Source organism: Euprymna scolopes, chromosome 39 (genome assembly GCF_053919585.1).
Source record: "Euprymna scolopes isolate OS-2025 chromosome 39, ASM5391958v1, whole genome shotgun sequence".
NCBI classification, from domain to species: Eukaryota; Metazoa; Mollusca; class Cephalopoda; order Sepiida; family Sepiolidae; genus Euprymna; species Euprymna scolopes.
The window spans coordinates 45,069,697-45,091,718 of NC_136520.1; the positions used below are offsets into that span (position 1 = coordinate 45,069,697).

A 22,022-nucleotide genomic window follows, 5' to 3' on the forward strand; every position below is an offset into this window, starting at 1 on the left:
AAAACGAAGAGTGGAGAATCCGGGTATCGATCCCGGTACTTCTCACATGCGAATCGAGCGCTCTACCAATTGAGCTAATTCCCCATATTCTTCAGACTGATTTATTATATTCAAATGAGCAATAATTCAATTTTCCGATGAAAAACGAAGAGTGGAGAATCCGGGTATCGATCCCGGTACTTCTCACATGCGCAGCGAGCGCTCTACCAATTGAGCTAATTCCCCATATTGTTCTGACTGATTTATTATATTTACATGAGCAATAATTAAATTTTCCGATGAAAAACGAAGAGTGGAGAATCCGGGTATCGATCCCGGTACTTCTCACATGCGAAGCGAGCGCTCTACCAATTGAGCTAATTCCCCATATTCTTCAGACTGATTTATTATATTAAAATGAGCAATAATTCAATTTTCCGATGAAAAACGAAAAGTGGAGAATCCGGGTATCGATCCCGGTACTTCTCTCATGTTAAGCGAGCGCTCTTCCAATTGAGCTAAATCCCCATATTCTTCAGACTGATTTATTATATTCAAATGAGCAATAATTCAATTTTCCGATGAAAAACGAAGAGTGGAGAATCCGGGTATCGATCCCGGTACTTCTCACATGCGAAGCGAGCGCTCTACCAATTGAGCTAATTCCCTATATTCCTCAGACTGATTTATTATATCCAATGAGCAATAATTAAATTTTCTTATGAAAAACGAAGAGTGGAGAATCCGGGTATCGATCCCGGTACTTCTCACATGCGAAGCGAGCGCTCTACCAATTGAGCTAATTCCCTATATTCCTCAGACTGATAATTTATATTCAAATGAGCAATAATTCAATTTTCCGATGAAAAACGAAGAGTGGAGAATCCGGGTATCGATCCCGGTACTTCTGACATGCGAAGCGAGCGCTCTACCAATTGAGCTAATTCCCCATATTCTTCTGACTGATTAATTATATTCAAATGAGCAATAATTCAATTTTCCGATGAAAAACGAAGAGTGGAGAATCCGGGTATCGATCCCGGTACTTCTCACATGCGAAGCGAGCGCTCTACCAATTGAGCTAATTCCCCATATTCTTCAGACTGATTTATTATATTAAAATGAGCAATCATTCAATTTTCCGATAAAAAACGAAAAGTGGAGAATCCGGGTATCGATCCCGGTACTTCTCTCATGTTAAGCGAGCGCTCTCCCAATTGAGCTAATTCCCCATATTCTTCAGACTGATTTATTATATTCAAATGAGCAATAATTCAATTTTCCGATAAAAAACGAAGAGTGGAGAACCCGGGTATCGATCCCGGTACTTCTCACATGCGAAGCGAGCGCTCTACGAATTGAGCTAATGCCCCATATTCTTCAGACTGATTTATTATATTCAAATGAGCAATAATTCAATTTTCCGATGAAAAACGAAGAGTGGAGAATCCGGGTATCGATCCCGGTACTTCTCACATGCGAAGCGAGCGCTCTACCAATTGAGCTAATTCCCCATATTCTTCAGACTGATTTATTATATTCAAATGAGCAATAATTCAATTTTCCGATGAAAAACAAAGAGTGGAGAATCCGGGTATCGATCCCAGTACTTCTCACATGCGACGCGAGCGCTCTACCAATTGCGCTAATTCCCCATATTCTTCAGACTGATTTATTATATTCAAATGAGCAATAATTCCATTTTCCGATGAAAAACGAAGAGTGGAGAATCCGGGTATCGATCCCGGTACTTCTCACATGCGAAGCGAGCGATCTACCAATTGAGCTAATTCCCCATATTCTTCTGACTGATTTATTATATTTAAATCAGCAATAATTCCATTTTCCGATGAAAAACGAAGAGTGGAGAATCCGGGTATCGATCCCGGTACTTCTCACATGCGAAGCGGGCGCTCTACTAATTTAGCTAATTCCCCATATTCTTCTGACTGATTTATTATATTTAAATGAGCAATAATTCAATTTTCCGATGAAAAACGAAGAGTGGAGAATCCGGGTATCGATCCCGGTACTTCTAACATGCGAAGCGAGCGCTCTACCAATTGAGCTAATTCCCCATATTCTTCAGACTGATTTATTATATTAAAATTAGAAATAATTCAATTTTCCGATGAAAAACGAAGACTGGAGAATCCGGGTATCGATCCCGGTATTGTTCACATGCGAAGCGAGCGCTCTACCAATTGAGCTAATTCCCCATATTCTTCAGACTGATTTATTATATTCAAATGAGCAATAATTCAATTTTCCGATGAAAAACGAAGAGTGAAGAATTCGGGTATCGATACCGGTACTTCTCACATGAGAAGCGAGCGCTCTACCAATTGAGCTAATTCCCCATATTCTTCAGACTGATTTATAATATTCAAATGAGCAATAATTCAATGTTCCGATGAACAACGAAAAGTGGAGGATCCGGGTATCGATCCCGGTACTTCTCACATGCGAAGCGAGCGCTCTACAAATTGAGCTAATCACCCATATTCTTCAGACTGATTTATTATATTCAAATGAGCAATAATTCAATTTTCCGATGAAAAACGAAGAGTGGAGAATCCGGGTATCGATACCGGTACCTCTCACATGTTAAGCGAGCGCTCTACCAATTGAGCTAATTCCCCATATTCTTCAAACTGATTTATTATATTCACATGAGCAATAATTAAATTTTCCGATGAAAAACGAAAAGTGGAGAATACGGGTATCGATCCCGGTACTTCTCACATGCGAAGCGAGCGCTCTACCAATTGAGCTAATTCCCCTATTCTTCAAACTGATTTATTATATTCAAATGATCAATAATTCAATTTTCCGATGAAAAACGAAGAGTGGAGAATCCGGGTATCGATCTCGGTACTTCTAACATGCGAAGCGAGCGCTCTACAAATTGAGCTAATTCCCCATATTCTTCAGACTGATTTATTATATTCAAATGAGCAATAATTCAATTTTCCGATGAAAAACGAAGAGTGGAGAATCCGGGTATCGATCCCGGTACTGCTCACATGCGAAGCGAGCGCTCTACTAATTGAGCTAATTCCACATATTCTTCAAACTGATTTATTATATTCAAATGAGCAATAATTCAATTTTCCGGTGAAAAACGAAAAGTGGAGAATCCGGGTATCGATCCCGGTACTTCTCACATGCGAAGCGAGCGCTCTACAAATTAAGCTAATTCCCTATATTTTTCAAACTGATTTATTATATTCAAATGAGCAATAATGCAATTTTCCGATGAAAAACGAAGAGTGGAGAACCCGGGTATCGATCCCGGTACTTCTGACATGCGAAGCGAGCGCTCTACCAATTGAGCTAATTCCCCATATTCTTCAGACTGATTTATTATATTCAAATTAGCAATAATTTCAATTTTCCGATGAAAAACGAAGAGTGGAGAATCCGGGTATCGATCCCGGTACTTCTCACATGCGAAGCGAGCGCTCTACTAACTTAGCTAATTCCCCATATTCTTCTGACTGATTTATTATATTAAAATGAGCAATAATTCAATTTGCCGATGAAAAACGAAGAGTGGAGAATCCGGGTATCGATCCCGGTACTGCTCACATGCGAAGCGAGCGCTCTACCAATTGAGCGTATTCCCCATATTCTTCAGACTGATTTATTATATTCAAATGAGCAATAATTCAATTTTCCGATAAAAAACGAAGAGTGGAGAATCCGGGTATCGATCCCGGTACTTCTCACATGCGAAGCGAGCGCTCTACTAATTTAGCTAATTTCCCATATTCTTCTGACTGATTTATTATATTCAAATGAGCAATAATTCAATTTTCCGATGAAAAACGAAAAGTGGAGAATCCGGGTATCGATCCCGGTACTTCTCACATGCGAAGCGAGCGCTCTACCAATTGAGCTAATTCCCCATATTCTTCAGGCTGATTTATTATATTCAAATGAGCAATAATTCAATTTTCCGATGAAAAACGAAGAGTGGAGAATCCGGGTATCGATCCCAGTACTTCTCACATGCGACGCGAGCGCTCTACCAATTGAGCTAATTCCCCATATTCTTCAGACTGATTTATTATATTCAAATGAGCAATAATTCAATTTTCCGATGAAAAACGAAGAGTGGAGAATCCGGGTATCGATCCCGGTACTTTTCACATGCGAAGCGAGCGCTCTACCAATTGAGCTAATTCCCCATATTCTTCTGACTGATTTATTATATTTAAATGAGCAATAATTCCATTTTCCGATGAAAAACGAAGAGTGGAGAATCAAGGTATCGATACCGGTACCTCTCACATGCGAAGCGAGCGCTCTACCAATTGAGCTAATTCCCCATATTCTTCAGACTGATTTATTATATTCAAATGAGCAATAATTCAATTTTCCGATGAAAAACGAAGAGTGGAGAATCCGGGTATCGATCCCGGTACTTCTCACATGCGAAGCGAGCGCTCTACCAATTGAGCTAATTCACCATATTCTTCTGACTGATTTATTATATTCAAATGAGCTAATAATTCAATTTTCCGATGAAAAACGAAGAGTGGAGAATCCGGGTATCGATCCCGGTACTTCTCACATGCGAAGCGAGCGCTCTACCAATTGAGCTAATTCCCCATATTCTTCAGACTGGTTTATTATATTCAAATGAGCAATAATTCAATTTTCCGATGAAAAACGAAGAGTGGAGAATCCGGGTATCGATCCCGGTACTTCCAACATGCGAAGCTAGCGCTCTACCAATCGAGCTAATTCCCCATATTCTTCTGACTGATTTATTATGTTCAAATGAGCAATAATTCAATTTTCCGAGGAAAAACGAAGAGTGGAGAATCCGAGTATCGATCCGGGTACATCTCACATGCAAAGCGAGCGCTCTACTAATTTAGCTAATTCCCCATATTCTTCAGACTTATTTACTATATTAAAATGAGCAATAATTCAATTTTCCGATGAAAAACGAAGAGTGGAGAATCCGGGTATCGATCCCGGTACTTCTCACATGCGAAGCGAGCGCTCTACCAATTGAGCTAATTCCCCATATTCTTCATACTGATTTATTATATTGAAATGAGCAATAATTCAATTTTCCGATGAAAAACGAAGAGTGGAGAATCCGGGTATCGATCCCGGTACTTTTCACATACGAAGCGAGGCCTCTACCAATGGAGCTAATTTCCCATATTCTTCAGGCTGATTTATTATATTAAAATGAGCAATAATTATATTTTCCGATGAAAAACGAAAAGTGGAGAATCCGGGTATCGATCCCGGTACTTCTCACATGTTAAGCGAGCGCTCTACCAATTGAGCTAATTCCCCATATTCTTCAGACAGATTTATTATATTCAAATGAGCAATAATTCAATTTTCCGATGAAAAACGAAGAGTGGAGAATCCGGGTATTGATCCCGGTACTTCTCACATGCGAAGCGAGCGCTCTACCAATTGAGCTAATTCCCCATATTCTTCAGACTGATTTATTATATTCAAATGAGCAATAATTCAATTTCCCGATGAAAAACGAAGAGTGGAGAATCCGGGTATCGATCCCGGTACTTCTCACATGCGAAGCGAGCGCTCTACCAATTGAACTAATTCCCCATATTCTTCAGACTGATTTATTATATTCAAATGAGCAATAATTCAATTTTCCGATGAAAAACGAAGAGTGGAGAATCCGGGTATCGATCCCGGTACTTCTCACATGCGCAGCGAGCGCTCTACCAATTGAGCTAATTCCCCATATTCTTCTGACTGATTTATTATATTCAAATGAGCAATAATTCAATTTTCCGATGAAAAACGAAGAGTGGAGAATCCGGGTATCGATCCCGGTACTTCTCACATGCGAAGCGAGCGCTCTACGAATTGAGCTAATTCCCCATATTCTTCAGACTGATTTATTATATTCAAATGAGCAATAATTCAATTTTCCGATGAAAAACGAAGAGTGGAGAATCCGGGTATCGATCCCGGTACTTCTCACATGCGAAGCGAGCGCTCTATCAATTGAGCTAATTCCCCATATTCTTCAGACTGATTTATTATATTCAAATGAGCAATAATTCAATTTTCCGATGAAAAACGAAGAGTGAAGAATTCGGGTATCGATACCGGTACTTCTCACATGAGAAGCGAGCGCTCTACCAATTGAGCTAATTCCCCATATTCTTCAGACTGATTTATTATATTCAAATGAGCAATAATTCAATTTTCCGATGAAAAACGAAGAGTGGAGAATCCGGGTATCGATCCCGGTACTTCTCACATGCGAAGCGAGCGCTCTACCAATTGAGCTAATTCCCCATATTCTTCAGACTGATTTATTATATTCAAATGAGCAATAATTCAATTTTCCGATGAAAAACGAAGAGTGGAGAATCCGGGTATGGATACCGGTATTCTAACATGCGAAGCTAGCGCTCTACCAATTGAGCTAATTCCCCATATTCTTCTGCCTTATTTATTATATTCAAATGAGCAATAATTCAATTTTCCGATGAAAGACGAAGAGCGGAGAATCCGGGTATCGATCCCGGTACTTCTCACATTCGAAGCGAGCGCTCTACCAATTGAGCTAATTCCCCATATTCTTCTGACTGATTTATTATATTCAAATGAGCAATAATCCAATTTTCCGATGAAAAACGAAGAGTGGAGAATCCGGGTATCGATCCCGGTACTTCTCACATGCGAAGCGCGCCCTCTACCCATTGAGCTAATTCCACATATTCTTCAAACTGATTTATTATATTCAAATGAGCAATAATTCAATGTTCCGATGAACAACGAAAAGTGGAGGCTCCGGGTATCGATCCCGGTACTTCTCACATGCGAAGCGAGCGCTCTACAAATTGAGCTAATCACCCATATTCTTCAGACTGATTTATTATATTCAAATGAGCAATAATTCAATTTTCCGATGAAAAACGAAGAGTGGAGAATCCGGGTATCGATACCGGTACCTCTCACATGCGAAGCGAGCGCTCTACCAATTGAGCTAATTCCCCACATTCTTCAAACTGATTTATTATATTCAAATGAGCAATAATTCAATTTTCCGATGAAAAACGAAAAGTGGAGAATCCGGGTATCGATCCCGGTACTTCTCACATGCGAAGCGAGCGCTCTACCAATTGAGCTAATTCCCCTATTCTTCAAACTGATTTATTATATTCAAATGAGCAATAATTCAATTTTCCGATGAAAAACGAAGAGTGGAGAATCCGGGTATCGATCCGGTACTGCTCACATGCGAAGCGAGCGCTCTACCAATTGAGCGTATTCCCCATATTCTTCAGACTGATTTATTATATTCAAATGAGCAATAATTCAATTTTCCGATAAAAAACGAAGAGTGGAGAATCCGGGTATCGATCCGGTACTGCTCACATGCGAAGCGAGCGCTCTACCAATTGAGCGTATTCCCCATATTCTTCAGACTGATTTATTATATTCAAATGAGCAATAATTCAATTTTCCGATAAAAAACGAAGAGTGGAGAATCCGGGTATCGATCCCGGTACTTCTCACATGCGAAGCGAGCGCTCTACTAATTGAGCTAATACCCCATATTCTTCAGGCTGATTTATTATATTCAAATGAGCAATAATTCAATTTTCCGATGAAAAACGAAGAGTGGAGAATCCGGGTATCGATCCCGGTACTTCTCACATGCGAAGCGAGCGCTCTACCAATTGAGCTAATTCCACATATTCTTCAGACTGATTTATTATATTCAAATGAGCAATAATTCAATTTTACGATGAAAAACGAAGAGTGGAGAATCCGGGTATCGATCCCGGTACTTCTCACATGCGAAGCGAGCGCTCTACCAATTGAGCTTATTCCCCATATTCTTCAGACTGATTTATTATATTCAAATGAGCAATAATTCAATTTTCCGATGAAAAACGAAGAGTGGAGAATCCGGGTATCGATCCCGGTACTTCTCACATGCGAAGCGAGCGCTCTACAAATTGAGCTAATTCCCTATATTCTTCAAACTGATTTATTATATTCAAATGAGCAATAATTCAATTTTCCGATGAAAAACGAAGAGTGGAGAATCCGGGTATCGATCCCGGTACTTCTGACATGCGAAGCGAGCGCTCTACCAATTGAGCTAATTCCCCATATTCTTCAGACTGATTTATTATATTCAAATTAGCAATAATTTAAATTTTCCGATGAAAAACGAAGAGTGGAGAATCCGGGTATCGATCCCGGTACTTCTCACATGCGAAGCGAGCGCTCTACTAACTTAGCTACTTCCCCATATTCTTCTGACTGATTTATTATATTCAAATGAGCAATAATTCAATTTGCCGATGAAAAACGAAGAGTGGAGAATCCGGGTATCGATCCCGGTACTGCTCACATGCGAAGACAGCGCTCGACCAATTGAGCGTATTCCCCATATTCTTCAGACTGATTTATTATATTCAAATAAGCAATAATTCAATTTTCCGATAAAAAACGAAGAGTGGAGAATCCGGGTATCGATCCCGGTACTTCTCACATGCGAAGCGAGCGCTCTACTAATTGAGCTAATTCCCCATATTCTTCAGGCTGATTTATTATATTCAAATGAGCAATAATTCAATTTTCCGATGAAAAACGAAGACTGGAGAATCCGGGTATCGATCCCGGTACTTCTCACATGCGAAGCGAGCGCTCTACCAATTGAGCTAATTCCACATATTCTTCAGACTGATATATTATATTCAAATGAGCAATAATTCAATTTTACGATGAAAAACGAAGAGTGGAGAATCCGGGTATCGATCCCGGTACTTCTCACATGCGAAGCGAGCGCTCTACCAATTGAGCTAATTCCCCATATTCTTCAGACTGATTTATTATATTCAAATGAGCAATAATTCAATTTTCCGATGAAAAAAGAAGAGTGGAGAATCCGGGTATCGATCCCGTAACTTCTCACATGCGAAGCGAGCGCTCTACAAATTGAGCTAATTCCCTATATTCTTCAAACTGATTTATTATATTCAAATGAGCAATAATTCAATTTTCCGATGAAAAACGAAGAGTGGAGAATCCGGGTATCGATCCCGGTAATTCTGACATGCGAAGCGAGCGCTCTACCAATTGAGCGTATTCCCCATATTCTTCAGACTGATTTATTATATTCAAATGAGCAATAATTCAATTTTCCGATAAAAAACGAAGAGTGGAGAATCCGGGTATCGATCCCGGTACTTCTCACATGCGAAGCGAGCGCTCTACTAACTTAGCAAATTCCCCATATTCTTCTGACTGATTTATTATATTCAAATGAGCAATAATTCGATTTGCCGATGAAAAACGAAAGTGGAGAATCCGGGTATCGATCCCGGTACTGCTCACATGCGAAGCGAGCGCTCTACCAATTGAGCGTATTCCCCAAATTCTTCAAACTGATTTATTATATTCAAATGAGCAATAATTCAATTTTCCGATAAAAAACGAAGAGTGGAGAATCCGGGTATCGATCCCGGTACTTCTCACATGCGAAGCGAGCGCTCTACTAATTTAGCTAATTTCCCATATTCTTCTGACTGATTTATTATATTCAAATGAGCAATAATTCAATTTTCCGATGAAAAACGAAGTGTGGAGAATCCGGGTATCGATCCCGGTACTTCTCACATGCGAAGCGAGCAATCTACCAATTGAGCTAATTCCCCATATTCTTCAGGCTGATTTATTATATTCAAATGAGCAATAATTCAATTTTCCGATGAAAAACGAAGACTGGAGAATCCGGGTATCGATCCCGGTACTTCTCACATGCGAAGCGAGCGCTCTACCAATTGAGCTAATTCCCCATATTCTTCAGACTTATTTATTATATTCAAATGAGCAATAATTCAATTTTACGATGAAAAACCAAGAGTGGAGAATCCGGGTATCGATCCCGGTACTTCTCACATGCGAAGCGAGCGCTCTACCAATTGAGCTAATTCCCCATATTCTTCAGACTGATTTATTATATTCAAATGAGCAATAATTCAATTTTCCGATGAAAAACGAAGAGTGGAGAATCCGGGTATCGATCCCGGTACTTCTCACATGCGAAGCGAGCGCTCTACCAATTGAGCTAATTCCCCATATTCTTCAGACTGATTTATTATATTCAAATGAGCAATAATTCAATTTTCCGATGAAAAACGAAGAGTGGAGAATCCGGGTATCGATCCCGGTACTTCTCACATGCGAAGCGAGTGCTCTACCAATTGAGCTAATTCCCCATATTCTTCTGACTGATTTATTATATTCAAATGAGCAATAATTCCATTTTCCGATGAAAAACGAAGAGTGGAGAATCCGGGTATCGATCCCGGTACTGCTCACATGCGAAGCGAGCGCTCTACTAATTGAGCTAATTCCACATATTCTTCAAACTGATTTATTATATTCAAATGAGCAATAATTCAATTTTCCGATTAAAAACGAAAAGTGGAGAATCCGGGTATCGATCCCGGTACTTCTCACATGCGAAGCGAGCGCTCTACAAAGTGAGCTAATTCCACATATTCTTCAAACTGATTTATTATATTCAAATGAGCAATAATTCAATTTTCCGATGAAAAACGAAGAGTGGAGAATCCGGGTATCGATCCCGGTAATTCTGACATGCGAAGCGAGCGCTCTACCAATTGAGCGTATTCCCCATATTCTTCAGACTGATTTATTATATTCAAATGAGCAATAATTCAATTTTCCGATAAAAAACAAAGAGTGGAGAATCCGGGTATCGATCCCGGTACTTCTCACATGCGAAGCGAGCGCTCTACTAATTTAGCTAATTTCCCATATTCTTCTGACTGATTTATTATATTCAAATGAGGAATAATTCAATTTTCCGATGAAAAACGAAGTGTGGAGAATCCGGGTATCGATCCCGGTACTTCTCACATGCGAAGCGAGCGCTCTACCAATTGAGCTAATTCCCCATATTCTTCTGACTGATTTATTATATTCAAATGAGCAATAATTCAATTTTCCGATGAAAAACGAAGACTGGAGAATCCGGGTATCGATCCCGGTACTTCTCACATACGAAGCGAGCGCTCTACCAATTGAGCTAATTCCCCATATTCTTCAGACTGATTTATTATATTCAAATGAGCAATAATTCAATTTTACGATGAAAAACGAAGAGTTGAGAATCCGGGTATCGATCCCGGTACTTCTCACATGCGAAGCGAGCGCTCTACCAATTGAGCTAATTCCCCATATTCTTCAGACTGATTTATTATATTCAAATGAGCAATAATTCAATTTTCCGATGAAAAACAAAGAGTTGAGAATCCGGGTATCGATCCCGGTACTTCTCACATGCGAAGCGAGCGCTCTACCAATTGAGCTAATTCCCCATATTCTTCAGACTGATTTATTATATTCAAATGAGCAATAATTCAATTTTCCGATGAAAAACGAAGATTGGAGAATCCGGGTATCGATCCCGGTACTTCTCACATGCGAAGCGAGCGCTCTACAAATTGAGCTAATTCCCCATATTCTTCTGACTGATTTATTATATTCAAATGAGCAATAATTCCATTTTCCGATGAAAAACGAAGAGTGGAGAATCCGGGTATCGATCCCGGTACTTATCACATGCGAAGCGAGCGCTCTACCAATTGAGCTAATTCCCCATATTCTTCAGACTGATTTATTATATTCAAATGAGCAATAATTCAATTTTCCGATGAAAAACGAAGAGTGGAGTGTCAGGGTATCGATCCCGGTACTTCTCACATGCGAAGCTAGCGCTCTACCAATTGAGCTAATTCCCTATATTCTTCTGCCCGATTTATTATATTCAAATGAGCAATAATTCAATTTTCCGATGAAAAACGAAGACTGGAGAATCCGGGTATCGATCCCGGTACTTCTCACATGCGAAGCGAGCGCTCTACAAATTGATCTAATTCCCCATATTCTTCTGACTGATATATTATATTCAAATGAGCAATAATTCAATTTTACGATGAAAAACGAAGAGTGGAGAATCCGGGTATCGATCCCGGTACTTCTCACAGGCGAAGCGAGCGCTCTACCAATATAGCTAATTCCCCATATTCTTCAGACTGATTTATTATATTCAAATGAGCAATACTTCAATTTTCCGATGAAAAACGAAGAGTGGAGAATCCGGGTATCGATCCCGGTACTTCTCACATGCGAAGCGAGCGCTCTACCAATTGAGCTAATTCCCCATATTCTTCTGACTGATTTATTATATTCAAATGAGCAATAATTCAATTTTCCGATGAAAAATGAAGAGTGGAGAATCCGGGTATCGATCCCGGTACTTCTCACATGCGAAGCGAGCGCTCTACCAATTGAGCTAATTCCCCATATTCTTCAGGCTGATTTATTATATTCAAATGAGCAATAATTCAATTTTCCGATGAAAAACGAAGAGTGGAGAATCCGGGTATCGATCCCAGTACTTCTCACATGCGACGCGAGCGCTCTACCAATTGAGCTAATTCCCCATATTCTTCAGACTGATTTATTATATTCAAATGAGCAATAATTCCATTTTCCGATGAAAAACGAAGAGTGGAGAATCCGGGTATCGATCCCGGTACTTCTCACATGCGAAGCGAGCGCTCTACCAATTGAGCTAATTCCCCATATTCTTCTGACTGATTTATTATATTTAAATGAGCAATAATTCCATTTTCCGATGAAAAACGAAGAGGTGAGAATCAAGGTATCGATACCGGTACCTCTCACATGCGAAGCGAGCGCTCTACCAATTGAGCTAATTCCCCATATTCTTCAGACTGATTTATTATATTCAAATGAGCAATAATTCAATTTTCCGATGAAAAACGAAGAGTGGAGAATCCGGGTATCGATCCCGGTACTTCTCACATGCGAAGCGAGCGCTCTACAAATTGAGCTAATTCACCATATTCTTCTGACTGATTTATTATATTCAAATGAGCAATAATTCAATTTTCCGATGAAAAACGAAGAGTGGAGAATCCGGGTATCGATCCCGGTACTTCTCACATGCGAAGCGAGCGCTCTACCAATTGAGCTAATTCCCCATATTCTTCAGACTGGTTTATTATATTCAAATGAGCAATAATTCAATTTTCCGATGAAAAACGAAGAGTGGAGAATCCGGGTATCGATCCCGGTACTTCCAACATGCGAAGCTAGCGCTCTACCAATCGAGCTAATTCCCCATATTCTTCTGACTGATTTATTATGTTCAAATGAGCAATAATTCAATTTTCCGAGGAAAAACGAAGAGTGGAGAATCCGAGTATCGATCCGGGTACTTCTCACATGCAAAGCGAGCGCTCTACTAATTTAGCTAATTCCCCATATTCTTCAGACTGATTTACTATATTAAAATGAGCAATAATTCAATTTTCCGATGAAAAACGAAAAGTGGAGAATCCGGGTATCGATCCCGGTACTTCTCACATGCGAAGCGAGCGCTCTACCAATTGAGCTAATTCCCCATATTCTTCTGACTGATTTATTATATTCAAATGAGCAATAATTCAATTTTCCGATGAAAAACGAAGAGTGGAGAATCCGGGTATCGATCCCGGTACTTTTCACATGCGAAGCGAGGGCTCTACCAATGGAGCTAATTTCCCATATTCTTCAGACTGATTTATTATATTAAAATGAGCAATAATTCAATTTTCCGATGAAAAACGAAAAGTGGAGAATCCGGGTATCGATCCCGGTACTTCTCACATGTAAAGCGTGCGCTCTACCAATTGAGCTAATTCCCCATATTCTTCAGACAGATTTATTATATTCAAATGAGCAATAATTCAATTTTCCGATGAAAAACGAAGAGTGGAGAATCCGGGTATCGATCCCGGTACTTCTCACCTGCGAAGCGAGCGCTCTACCAATTGAGCTAATTCCCCATATTCTTCAGACTGATTTATTATATTCAAATGAGCAATAATTAAATTTCCCGATGAAAAACGAAGAGTGGAGAATCCGGGTATCGATCCCGGTACTTCTCACATGCGAAGCGAGCGCTCTACCAATTGAACTAATTCCCCATATTCTTCAGACTGATTTATTATATTCAAATGAGCAATAATTCAATTTTCCGATGAAAAACGAAGAGTGGAGAATCCGGGTATCGATCGGTACTTCTCACATGCGCAGCGAGCGCTCTACCAATTGAGCTAATTCCCCATATTCTTCTGACTGATTTATTATATTTACATGAGCAATAATTAAATTTTCCGATGAAAAACGAAGAGTGGAGAATCCGGGTATCGATCCCGGTACTTCTCACATGCGAAGCGAGCGCTCTACCAATTGAGCTAATTCCCCATATTCTTCAGACTGATTTATTATATTCAAATGAGCAATAATTCAATTTTCCGATGAAAAACGAAAAGTGGAGAATCCGGGTATCGACCCGGTACTTCTCTCATGTTAAGCGAGCGCTCTACTAATTGAACTAATTCCCCATATTCTTCAGACTGATTTATTATATTCAAATGAGCAATAATTCAATTTTCCGATGAAAAACGAAGAGTGGAGAATCCGGGTATCGATCCCGGTACTTCTCACATGCGAAGCGAGCGCTCTACCAATTGAGCTAATTCCCCATATTCTTCTGACTGATTTATTATATTCAAATGAGCAATAATTCAATTTTCCGATGAAAAACGAAGAGTGGAGAATCCGGGTATCGATCCCGGTACTTCTCACATGCAAAGCGAGCGCTCTACCAATTGAGCTAATTCCCCATATTCTTCAGACTGATTTATTATATTAAAATGAGCAATCATTCAATTTTCCGATAAAAAACGAAAAGTGGAGAATCCGGGTATCGATCCCGGTACTTCTCTAATGTTAAGCGAGCGCTCTCCCAATTGAGCTAATTCCTCATATTCTTCAGACTGATTTATTATATTCAAATGAGCAATAATTCAATTTTCCGATGAAAAACGAAGAGTGGAGAATCCGGGTATCGATCCCGGTACTTCTCACATGCGAAGCGAGCGCTCTACGAATTGAGCTAATTCCCCATATTCTTCAGACTGATTTATTATATTCAAATGAGCAATAATTCAATTTTCCGATGAAAAACGAAGAGTGGAGAATCCGGGTATCGATCCCGGTACTTCTCACATGCGAAGCGAGCGCTCTATCAATTGAGCTAATTCCCCATATTCTTCAGACTGATTTATTATATTCAAATGAGCAATAATTCAATTTTCCGATGAAAAACGAAGAGTGGAGAATCCGGGTATCGATCCCAGTACTTCTCACATGCGACGCGAGCGCTCTACCAATTGAGCTAATTCCCCATATTCTTCAGACTGATTTATTATATTCAAATGAGCAATAATTCCATTTTCCGATGAAAAACGAAGAGGTGAGAATCCGGGTATCGATCCCGGTACTTCTCACATGCGAAGCGGGCGCTCTACTAATTTAGCTAATTCCCCATATTCTTCTGACTGATTTATTATATTTAAATGAGCAATAATTCAATTTTCCGATGAAAAACGAAGAGTGGAGAATCCGGGTATCGATCCCGGTACTTCTAACATGCGAAGCGAGCGCTCTACCAATTGAGCTAATTCCCCATATTCTTCAGACTGATTTATTTTATTAAAATTAGAAATAATTCAATTTTCCGATGAAAAACGAAGACTGGAGAATCCGGGTATCGATCCCGGTATTGTTCACATGCGAAGCGAGCGCTCTACCAATCGAGCTAATTCCCCATATTCTTCAGACTGATTTATTATATTCAAATGAGCAATAATTCAATTTTCCGATGAAAAACGAAGAGTGAAGAATTCGGGTATCGATACCGGTACTTCTCACATGAGAAGCGAGCGCTCTACCAATTGAGCTAATTCCCCATATTCTTCAGACTGATTTATTATATTCAACTGAGCAATAATTCAATTTACCGATTAAAAACGAAGAGTGGAGAATCCGGGTATCGATCCCGGTACTTCTCACATGCGAAGCGAGCGCTCTACCAATTGAGCTAATTCCCCATATTCTTCAGACTGATTTATTATATTCAAATGAGCAATAATTCAATTTTCCGATGAAAAACGAAGAGTGGAGAATCCGGGTATGGATACCGGTATTCTAACATGCGAAGCTAGCACTCTACCAATTGAGCTAATTCCCCATATTCTTCTGCCTTATTTATTATATTCAAATGAGCAATAATTCAATTTTCCGATGAAAAACGAAGAGCGGAGAATCCGGGTATTGATCCCGGTACTTCTCACATTCGAAGCGAGCGCTCTACCAATTGAGCTAATTCCCCATATTCTTCTGACTGATTAATTATATTCAAATGAGCAATAATCCAATTTTCCGATGAAAAACGAAGAGTGGAGAATCCGGGTATCGATCCCGGTACTTCTCACATGCGAAGCGAGCGCTCTACCAATTGAGCTAATTCCCCATATTCTTCAGACTGATTTATTATATTCAAATAAGCAATAATTCAATTTTCCGATGAAAAACGAAGAGTGGAGAATCCGGGTATCGATCCCGGTACTTCTCACATGCGACGCGAGCGCTCTACCAATTGAGCTAATTCCCCATATTCTTCAGACTGATTTATTATATTCAAATGAGCAATAATTAAATTTCCCGATGAAAAACGAAGAGTGGAGAATCCGGGTATCGATCCCGGTACTTCTCACATGCGAAGCGAGCGCTCTACCAATTGAGCTAATTCCCCATATTCTTCAGACTGATTTATTATATTCAAATGAGCAATAATTAAATTTTCCGATGAAAAACGAAGAGTGGAGAATCCGGGTATCGATCCCGGTACTTCTCACATGCGAAGCGAGCGCTCTACCAATTGAGCTAATTCCCCATATTCTTCAGACTGATTTATTATATTAAAATGAGCAATAATTCAATTTTCCGATGAAAAACGAAAAGTGGAGAATCCGTGTATCGATCCCGGTACTTCTCTCATGTTAAGCGAGCGCTCTTCCAATTGAGCTAATTCCCCATATTCTTCAGACTGATTTATTATATTCAAATGAGCAATAATTCAATTTTCCGATGAAAAACGAAGAGTGGAGAATCCGGGTATCGAACCCGGTACTTCTCACATGCGAAGCGAGCGCTCTACCAATTGAGCTAATTCCCTATATTCCTCAGACTGATTTATTATATCCAATGAGCAATAATTCAATTTTCTTATGAAAAACGAAGAGTGGAGAATCCGGGTATCGATCCCGGTACTTCTCACATGCGAAGCGAGCGCTCTACCAATTGAGCTAATTCCCTATATTCCTCAGACTGATTAATTATATTAAAATGAGCAATAATTCAATTTTCCGATGAAAAACGAAGAGTGGAGAATCCGGGTATCGATCCCGGTACTTCTCACATGCGAAGCGAGCGCTCTACCAATTGAGCTAATTCACCATATTCTTCTGACTGATTTATTATATTCAAATGAGCAATAATTCAATTTTCCGATTAAAAACGAAAAGTGGAGAATCCGGGTATCGATCCCGGTACTTCTCACATGCGAAGCGAGCGCTCTACCAATTGAGCTAATTCCCCATATTCTTCAGACTGATTTATTATATTAAAATGAGCAATCATTCAATTTTCCGATAAAAAACGAAAAGTGGAGAATCCGGGTATCGATCCCGGTACTTCTCTCATGTTAAGCGAGCGCTCTCCCAATTGAGCTAATTCCCCATATTCTTCAGACTGATTTATTATATTCAAATGAGCAATAATTCAATTTTCCGATGAAAAACGAAGAGTGGAGAATCCGGGTATCGATCCCGGTACTTCTCACATGCGAAGCGAGCGCTCTACGAATTGAGCTAATGCCCCATATTCTTCAGACTGATTTATTATATTCAAATGAGCAATAATTCAATTTTCCGATGAAAAACGAAGAGTGGAGAATCCGGGTATCGATCCCGGTACTTCTCACATGCGAAGCGAGCGCTCTACCAATTGAGCTAATTCCCCATATTCTTCAGACTGATTTATTATATTCAAATGAGCAATAATTCAATTTTCCGATGAAAAACGAAGAGTGGAGAATCCGGGTATCGATCCCAGTACTTCTCACATGCGACGCGAGCGCTCTACCAATTGAGCTAATTCCCCATATTCTTCAGACTGATTTATTATATTCAAATGAGCAATAATTCCATTTTCCGATGAAAAACGAAGAGTGGAGAATCCGGGTATCGATCCCGGTACTTCTCACATGCGAAGCGAGCGATCTACCAATTGAGCTAATTCCCCATATTCTTCTGACTGATTAATTATATTCAAATGAGCAATAATTCAATTTTCCGATGAAAAACGAAGAGTGGAGAATCCGGGTATCGATCCCGGTAATTCTGACATGCGAAGCGAGCGCTCTACCAATTGAGCGTATTCCCCATATTCTTCAGACTGATTTATTATATTCAAATGAGCAATAATTCAATTTTCCGATAAAAAACGAAGAGTGGAGAATCCGGGTATCGATCCCGGTACTTCTCACATGCGAAGCGAGCGCTCTACTAACTTAGCAAATTCCCCATATTCTTCTGACTGATTTATTATATTCAAATGAGCAATAATTCAATTTGCCGATGAAAAACGAAAGTGGAGAATCCGGGTATCGATCCCGGTACTGCTCACATGCGAAGCGAGCGCTCTACCAATTGAGCGTATTCCCCATATTCTTCAGACTGATTTATTATATTCAAATGAGCAATAATTCAATTTTCCGATAAAAAACGAAGAGTGGAGAATCCGGGTATCGATCCCGGTACTTCTCACATGCGAAGCGAGCGCTCTACTAATTTAGCTAATTTCCCATATTCTTCTGACTGATTTATTATATTCAAATGAGCAATAATTCAATTTTCCGATGAAAAACGAAGTGTGGAGAATCCGGGTATCGATCCCGGTACTTCTCACATGCGAAGCGAGCAATCTACCAATTGAGCTAATTCCCCATATTCTTCAGGCTGATTTATTATATTCAAATGAGCAATAATTCAATTTTCCGATGAAAAACGAAGACTGGAGAATCCGGGTATCGATCCCGGTACTTCTCACATGCGAAGCGAGCGCTCTACCAATTGAGCTAATTCCCCATATTCTTCAGACTGATTTATTATATTCAAATGAGCAATAATTCAATTTTACGATGAAAAACCAAGAGTGGAGAATCCGGGTATCGATCCCGGTACTTCTCACATGCGAAGCGAGCGCTCTACCAATTGAGCTAATTCCCCATATTCTTCAGACTGATTTATTATATTCAAATGAGCAATAATTCAATTTTCCGATGAAAAACGAAGAGTGGAGAATCCGGGTATCGATCCCGGTACTTCTCACATGCGAAGCGAGCGCTCTACCAATTGAGCTAATTCCCCATATTCTTCAGACTGATTTATTATATTCAAATGAGCAATAATTCAATTTTCCGATGAAAAACGAAGAGTGGAGAATCCGGGTATCGATCCCGGTACTTCTCACATGCGAAGCGAGTGCTCTACCAATTGAGCTAATTCCCCATATTCTTCTGACTGATTTATTATATTCAAATGAGCAATAATTCCATTTTCCGATTAAAAACGAAGAGTGGAGAATCCGGGTATCGATCCCGGTACTGCTCACATGCGAAGCGAGAGCTCTACTAATTGAGCTAATTCCACATATTCTTCAAACTGATTTATTATATTCAAATGAGCAATAATTCAATTTTCCGATTAAAAACGAAAAGTGGAGAATCCGGGTATCGATCCCGGTACTTCTCACATGCGAAGCGAGCGCTCTACAAAGTGAGCTAATTCCACATATTCTTCAAACTGATTTATTATATTCAAATGAGCAATAATTCAATTTTCCGATGAAAAACGAAGAGTGGAGAATCCGGGTATCGATCCCGGTAATTCTGACATGCGAAGCGAGCGCTCTACCAATTGAGCGTATTCCCCATATTCTTCAGACTGATTTATTATATTCAAATGAGCAATAATTCAATTTTCCGATAAAAAACGAAGAGTGGAGAATCCGGGTATCGATCCCGGTACTTCTAACATGCGAAGCGAGCGCTCTACTAATTTAGCTAATTTCCCATATTCTTCTGACTGATTTATTATATTCAAATGAGGAATAATTCAATTTTCCGATGAAAAACGAAGTGTGGAGAATCCGGGTATCGATCCCGGTACTTCTCACATGCGAAGCGAGCGCTCTACCAATTGAGCTAATTCCCCATATTCTTCTGACTGATTTATTATATTCAAATGAGCAATAATTCAATTTTCCGATGAAAAACGAAGACTGGAGAATCCGGGTATCGATCCCGGTACTTCTCACATACGAAGCGAGCGCTCTACCAATTGAGCTAATTCCCCATATTCTTCAGACTGATTTATTATATTCAAATGAGCAATAATTCAATTTTACGATGAAAAACGAAGAGTGGAGAATCCGGGTATCGATCCCGGTACTTCTCACATGCGAAGCGAGCGCTCTACCAATTGAGCTAATTCCCCATATTCTTCAGACTGATTTATTATATTCAAATGAGCAATAATTCAATTTTCCGATGAAAAACAAAGAGTTGAGAATCCGGGTATCGATCCCGGTACTTCTCACATGCGAAGCGAGCGCTCTACCAATTGAGCTAATTCCCCATATTCTTCAGAATGATTTATTATATTCAAATGAGCAATAATTCAATTTTCCGATGAAAAACGAAGATTGGAGAATCCGGGTATCGATCCCTGTACTTCTCACATGCGAAGCGAGCGCTCTACAAATTGAGCTAATTCCCCATATTCTTCTGACTGATTTATTATATTCAAATGAGCAATAATTCCATTTTCCGATGAAAAACGAAGAGTGGAGAATCCGGGTATCGATCCCGGTACTTATCACATGCGAAGCGAGCGCTCTACCAATTGAGCTAATTCCCCATATTCTTCAGACTGATTTATTATATTCAAATGAGCAATAATTCAATTTTCCGATGAAAAACGAAGAGTGGAGTGTCAGGGTATCGATCCCGGTACTTCTCACATGCGAAGCTAGCGCTCTACCAATTGAGCTAATTCCCTATATTCTTCTGCCCGATTTATTATATTCAAATGAGCAATAATTCAATTTTCCGATGAAAAACGAAGACTGGAGAATCCGGGTATCGATCCCGGTACTTCTCACATGCGAAGCGAGCGCTCTACAAATTGATCTAATTCCCCATATTCTTCTGACTGATATATTATATTCAAATGAGCAATAATTAAATTTTACGATGAAAAACGAAGAGTGGAGAATCCGGGTATCGATCCCGGTACTTCTCACAGGCGAAGCGAGCGCTCTACCAATATAGCTAATTCCCCATATTCTTCAGACTGATTTATTATATTCAAATGAGCAATACTTCAATTTTCCGATGAAAAACGAAGAGTGGAGAATCCGGGTATCGATCCCGGTACTTCTCACATGCGAAGCGAGCGCTCTACCAATTGAGCTAATTCCCCATATTCTTCTGACTGATTTATTATATTCAAATGAGCAATAATTCAATTTTCCGATGAAAAATGAAGAGTGGAGAATCCGGGTATCGATCCCGGTACTTCTCACATGCGAAGCGAGCGCTCTACCAATTGAGCTAATTCCCCATATTCTTCAGGCTGATTTATTATATTCAAATGAGCAATAATTCAATTTTCCGATGAAAAACGAAGAGTGGAGAATCCGGGTATCGATCCCAGTACTTCTCACATGCGACGCGAGCGCTCTACCAATTGAGCTAATACCCCATATTCTTCAGACTGATTTATTATATTCAAATGAGCAATAATTCCATTTTCCGATGAAAAACGAAGAGTGGAGAATCCGGGTATCGATCCCGGTACTTCTCACATGCGAAGCGAGCGCTCTACCAATTGAGCTAATTCCCCATATTCTTCTGACTGATTTATTATATTTAAATGAGCAATAATTCCATTTTCCGATGAAAAACGAAGAGTGGAGAATCAAGGTATCGATACCGG

The 22,022-nt window shown here is 39.6% G+C and overlaps 43 non-coding genes across 43 annotated transcripts; all 43 read right to left on the reverse strand.

Annotated features, from left to right (window-relative positions):
• Positions 1-293: 293 nt before the first annotated feature.
• Positions 294-366, reverse strand: Trnaa-cgc (transfer RNA alanine (anticodon CGC)). Its single transcript has one exon. It is a non-coding gene; the product is annotated as a tRNA-Ala (tRNA).
• Positions 367-997: 631 nt separating this feature from the next.
• Positions 998-1,070, reverse strand: Trnaa-cgc (transfer RNA alanine (anticodon CGC)). The gene has a single exon. It is a non-coding gene; the product is annotated as a tRNA-Ala (tRNA).
• A 350-nt stretch (positions 1,071-1,420) lies between these two features.
• Trnaa-cgc (transfer RNA alanine (anticodon CGC)) lies at positions 1,421-1,493 on the reverse strand. Its single transcript has one exon. It is a non-coding gene; the product is annotated as a tRNA-Ala (tRNA).
• Positions 1,494-3,817: 2,324 nt separating this feature from the next.
• Trnaa-cgc (transfer RNA alanine (anticodon CGC)) lies at positions 3,818-3,890 on the reverse strand. The gene has a single exon. It is a non-coding gene; the product is annotated as a tRNA-Ala (tRNA).
• A 633-nt stretch (positions 3,891-4,523) lies between these two features.
• On the reverse strand, positions 4,524-4,596 carry Trnaa-cgc (transfer RNA alanine (anticodon CGC)). Its single transcript has one exon. It is a non-coding gene; the product is annotated as a tRNA-Ala (tRNA).
• Positions 4,597-4,946: 350 nt separating this feature from the next.
• Trnaa-cgc (transfer RNA alanine (anticodon CGC)) lies at positions 4,947-5,019 on the reverse strand. The gene has a single exon. It is a non-coding gene; the product is annotated as a tRNA-Ala (tRNA).
• Positions 5,020-5,228: 209 nt separating this feature from the next.
• Trnav-aac (transfer RNA valine (anticodon AAC)) lies at positions 5,229-5,301 on the reverse strand. The gene has a single exon. It is a non-coding gene; the product is annotated as a tRNA-Val (tRNA).
• A 68-nt stretch (positions 5,302-5,369) lies between these two features.
• Positions 5,370-5,442, reverse strand: Trnaa-cgc (transfer RNA alanine (anticodon CGC)). The gene has a single exon. It is a non-coding gene; the product is annotated as a tRNA-Ala (tRNA).
• A 773-nt stretch (positions 5,443-6,215) lies between these two features.
• Positions 6,216-6,288, reverse strand: Trnaa-cgc (transfer RNA alanine (anticodon CGC)). The gene has a single exon. It is a non-coding gene; the product is annotated as a tRNA-Ala (tRNA).
• Positions 6,289-6,496: 208 nt separating this feature from the next.
• On the reverse strand, positions 6,497-6,569 carry Trnas-cga (transfer RNA serine (anticodon CGA)). Its single transcript has one exon. It is a non-coding gene; the product is annotated as a tRNA-Ser (tRNA).
• Positions 6,570-7,060: 491 nt separating this feature from the next.
• Trnaa-cgc (transfer RNA alanine (anticodon CGC)) lies at positions 7,061-7,133 on the reverse strand. The gene has a single exon. It is a non-coding gene; the product is annotated as a tRNA-Ala (tRNA).
• Positions 7,134-8,750: 1,617 nt separating this feature from the next.
• Trnaa-cgc (transfer RNA alanine (anticodon CGC)) lies at positions 8,751-8,823 on the reverse strand. The gene has a single exon. It is a non-coding gene; the product is annotated as a tRNA-Ala (tRNA).
• A 913-nt stretch (positions 8,824-9,736) lies between these two features.
• Trnaa-cgc (transfer RNA alanine (anticodon CGC)) lies at positions 9,737-9,809 on the reverse strand. The gene has a single exon. It is a non-coding gene; the product is annotated as a tRNA-Ala (tRNA).
• A 68-nt stretch (positions 9,810-9,877) lies between these two features.
• Positions 9,878-9,950, reverse strand: Trnaa-cgc (transfer RNA alanine (anticodon CGC)). The gene has a single exon. It is a non-coding gene; the product is annotated as a tRNA-Ala (tRNA).
• A 68-nt stretch (positions 9,951-10,018) lies between these two features.
• Positions 10,019-10,091, reverse strand: Trnaa-cgc (transfer RNA alanine (anticodon CGC)). The gene has a single exon. It is a non-coding gene; the product is annotated as a tRNA-Ala (tRNA).
• A 68-nt stretch (positions 10,092-10,159) lies between these two features.
• Trnaa-cgc (transfer RNA alanine (anticodon CGC)) lies at positions 10,160-10,232 on the reverse strand. Its single transcript has one exon. It is a non-coding gene; the product is annotated as a tRNA-Ala (tRNA).
• A 632-nt stretch (positions 10,233-10,864) lies between these two features.
• Trnaa-cgc (transfer RNA alanine (anticodon CGC)) lies at positions 10,865-10,937 on the reverse strand. The gene has a single exon. It is a non-coding gene; the product is annotated as a tRNA-Ala (tRNA).
• Positions 10,938-11,005: 68 nt separating this feature from the next.
• Positions 11,006-11,078, reverse strand: Trnat-cgu (transfer RNA threonine (anticodon CGU)). The gene has a single exon. It is a non-coding gene; the product is annotated as a tRNA-Thr (tRNA).
• Positions 11,079-12,133: 1,055 nt separating this feature from the next.
• Positions 12,134-12,206, reverse strand: Trnaa-cgc (transfer RNA alanine (anticodon CGC)). Its single transcript has one exon. It is a non-coding gene; the product is annotated as a tRNA-Ala (tRNA).
• A 68-nt stretch (positions 12,207-12,274) lies between these two features.
• Positions 12,275-12,347, reverse strand: Trnaa-cgc (transfer RNA alanine (anticodon CGC)). The gene has a single exon. It is a non-coding gene; the product is annotated as a tRNA-Ala (tRNA).
• Positions 12,348-12,556: 209 nt separating this feature from the next.
• Positions 12,557-12,629, reverse strand: Trnaa-cgc (transfer RNA alanine (anticodon CGC)). Its single transcript has one exon. It is a non-coding gene; the product is annotated as a tRNA-Ala (tRNA).
• Positions 12,630-12,979: 350 nt separating this feature from the next.
• Trnaa-cgc (transfer RNA alanine (anticodon CGC)) lies at positions 12,980-13,052 on the reverse strand. The gene has a single exon. It is a non-coding gene; the product is annotated as a tRNA-Ala (tRNA).
• A 350-nt stretch (positions 13,053-13,402) lies between these two features.
• Positions 13,403-13,475, reverse strand: Trnaa-cgc (transfer RNA alanine (anticodon CGC)). The gene has a single exon. It is a non-coding gene; the product is annotated as a tRNA-Ala (tRNA).
• Positions 13,476-14,246: 771 nt separating this feature from the next.
• Trnaa-cgc (transfer RNA alanine (anticodon CGC)) lies at positions 14,247-14,319 on the reverse strand. Its single transcript has one exon. It is a non-coding gene; the product is annotated as a tRNA-Ala (tRNA).
• Positions 14,320-14,527: 208 nt separating this feature from the next.
• Positions 14,528-14,600, reverse strand: Trnaa-cgc (transfer RNA alanine (anticodon CGC)). The gene has a single exon. It is a non-coding gene; the product is annotated as a tRNA-Ala (tRNA).
• A 68-nt stretch (positions 14,601-14,668) lies between these two features.
• On the reverse strand, positions 14,669-14,741 carry Trnaa-ugc (transfer RNA alanine (anticodon UGC)). The gene has a single exon. It is a non-coding gene; the product is annotated as a tRNA-Ala (tRNA).
• Positions 14,742-15,937: 1,196 nt separating this feature from the next.
• Positions 15,938-16,010, reverse strand: Trnaa-cgc (transfer RNA alanine (anticodon CGC)). The gene has a single exon. It is a non-coding gene; the product is annotated as a tRNA-Ala (tRNA).
• Positions 16,011-16,359: 349 nt separating this feature from the next.
• Trnaa-cgc (transfer RNA alanine (anticodon CGC)) lies at positions 16,360-16,432 on the reverse strand. Its single transcript has one exon. It is a non-coding gene; the product is annotated as a tRNA-Ala (tRNA).
• A 209-nt stretch (positions 16,433-16,641) lies between these two features.
• On the reverse strand, positions 16,642-16,714 carry Trnaa-cgc (transfer RNA alanine (anticodon CGC)). The gene has a single exon. It is a non-coding gene; the product is annotated as a tRNA-Ala (tRNA).
• Positions 16,715-16,782: 68 nt separating this feature from the next.
• Positions 16,783-16,855, reverse strand: Trnaa-cgc (transfer RNA alanine (anticodon CGC)). The gene has a single exon. It is a non-coding gene; the product is annotated as a tRNA-Ala (tRNA).
• A 209-nt stretch (positions 16,856-17,064) lies between these two features.
• Positions 17,065-17,137, reverse strand: Trnaa-cgc (transfer RNA alanine (anticodon CGC)). Its single transcript has one exon. It is a non-coding gene; the product is annotated as a tRNA-Ala (tRNA).
• Positions 17,138-17,486: 349 nt separating this feature from the next.
• On the reverse strand, positions 17,487-17,559 carry Trnaa-cgc (transfer RNA alanine (anticodon CGC)). The gene has a single exon. It is a non-coding gene; the product is annotated as a tRNA-Ala (tRNA).
• A 350-nt stretch (positions 17,560-17,909) lies between these two features.
• On the reverse strand, positions 17,910-17,982 carry Trnaa-cgc (transfer RNA alanine (anticodon CGC)). The gene has a single exon. It is a non-coding gene; the product is annotated as a tRNA-Ala (tRNA).
• A 1,054-nt stretch (positions 17,983-19,036) lies between these two features.
• On the reverse strand, positions 19,037-19,109 carry Trnaa-cgc (transfer RNA alanine (anticodon CGC)). The gene has a single exon. It is a non-coding gene; the product is annotated as a tRNA-Ala (tRNA).
• Positions 19,110-19,177: 68 nt separating this feature from the next.
• On the reverse strand, positions 19,178-19,250 carry Trnaa-cgc (transfer RNA alanine (anticodon CGC)). Its single transcript has one exon. It is a non-coding gene; the product is annotated as a tRNA-Ala (tRNA).
• Positions 19,251-19,318: 68 nt separating this feature from the next.
• Trnaa-cgc (transfer RNA alanine (anticodon CGC)) lies at positions 19,319-19,391 on the reverse strand. The gene has a single exon. It is a non-coding gene; the product is annotated as a tRNA-Ala (tRNA).
• A 68-nt stretch (positions 19,392-19,459) lies between these two features.
• On the reverse strand, positions 19,460-19,532 carry Trnaa-cgc (transfer RNA alanine (anticodon CGC)). The gene has a single exon. It is a non-coding gene; the product is annotated as a tRNA-Ala (tRNA).
• Positions 19,533-20,164: 632 nt separating this feature from the next.
• On the reverse strand, positions 20,165-20,237 carry Trnaa-cgc (transfer RNA alanine (anticodon CGC)). The gene has a single exon. It is a non-coding gene; the product is annotated as a tRNA-Ala (tRNA).
• A 68-nt stretch (positions 20,238-20,305) lies between these two features.
• Trnat-cgu (transfer RNA threonine (anticodon CGU)) lies at positions 20,306-20,378 on the reverse strand. The gene has a single exon. It is a non-coding gene; the product is annotated as a tRNA-Thr (tRNA).
• Positions 20,379-20,446: 68 nt separating this feature from the next.
• Trnaa-cgc (transfer RNA alanine (anticodon CGC)) lies at positions 20,447-20,519 on the reverse strand. The gene has a single exon. It is a non-coding gene; the product is annotated as a tRNA-Ala (tRNA).
• Positions 20,520-21,433: 914 nt separating this feature from the next.
• On the reverse strand, positions 21,434-21,506 carry Trnaa-cgc (transfer RNA alanine (anticodon CGC)). The gene has a single exon. It is a non-coding gene; the product is annotated as a tRNA-Ala (tRNA).
• Positions 21,507-21,574: 68 nt separating this feature from the next.
• Trnaa-cgc (transfer RNA alanine (anticodon CGC)) lies at positions 21,575-21,647 on the reverse strand. Its single transcript has one exon. It is a non-coding gene; the product is annotated as a tRNA-Ala (tRNA).
• Positions 21,648-21,856: 209 nt separating this feature from the next.
• Positions 21,857-21,929, reverse strand: Trnaa-cgc (transfer RNA alanine (anticodon CGC)). Its single transcript has one exon. It is a non-coding gene; the product is annotated as a tRNA-Ala (tRNA).
• Positions 21,930-22,022: the final 93 nt, after the last annotated feature.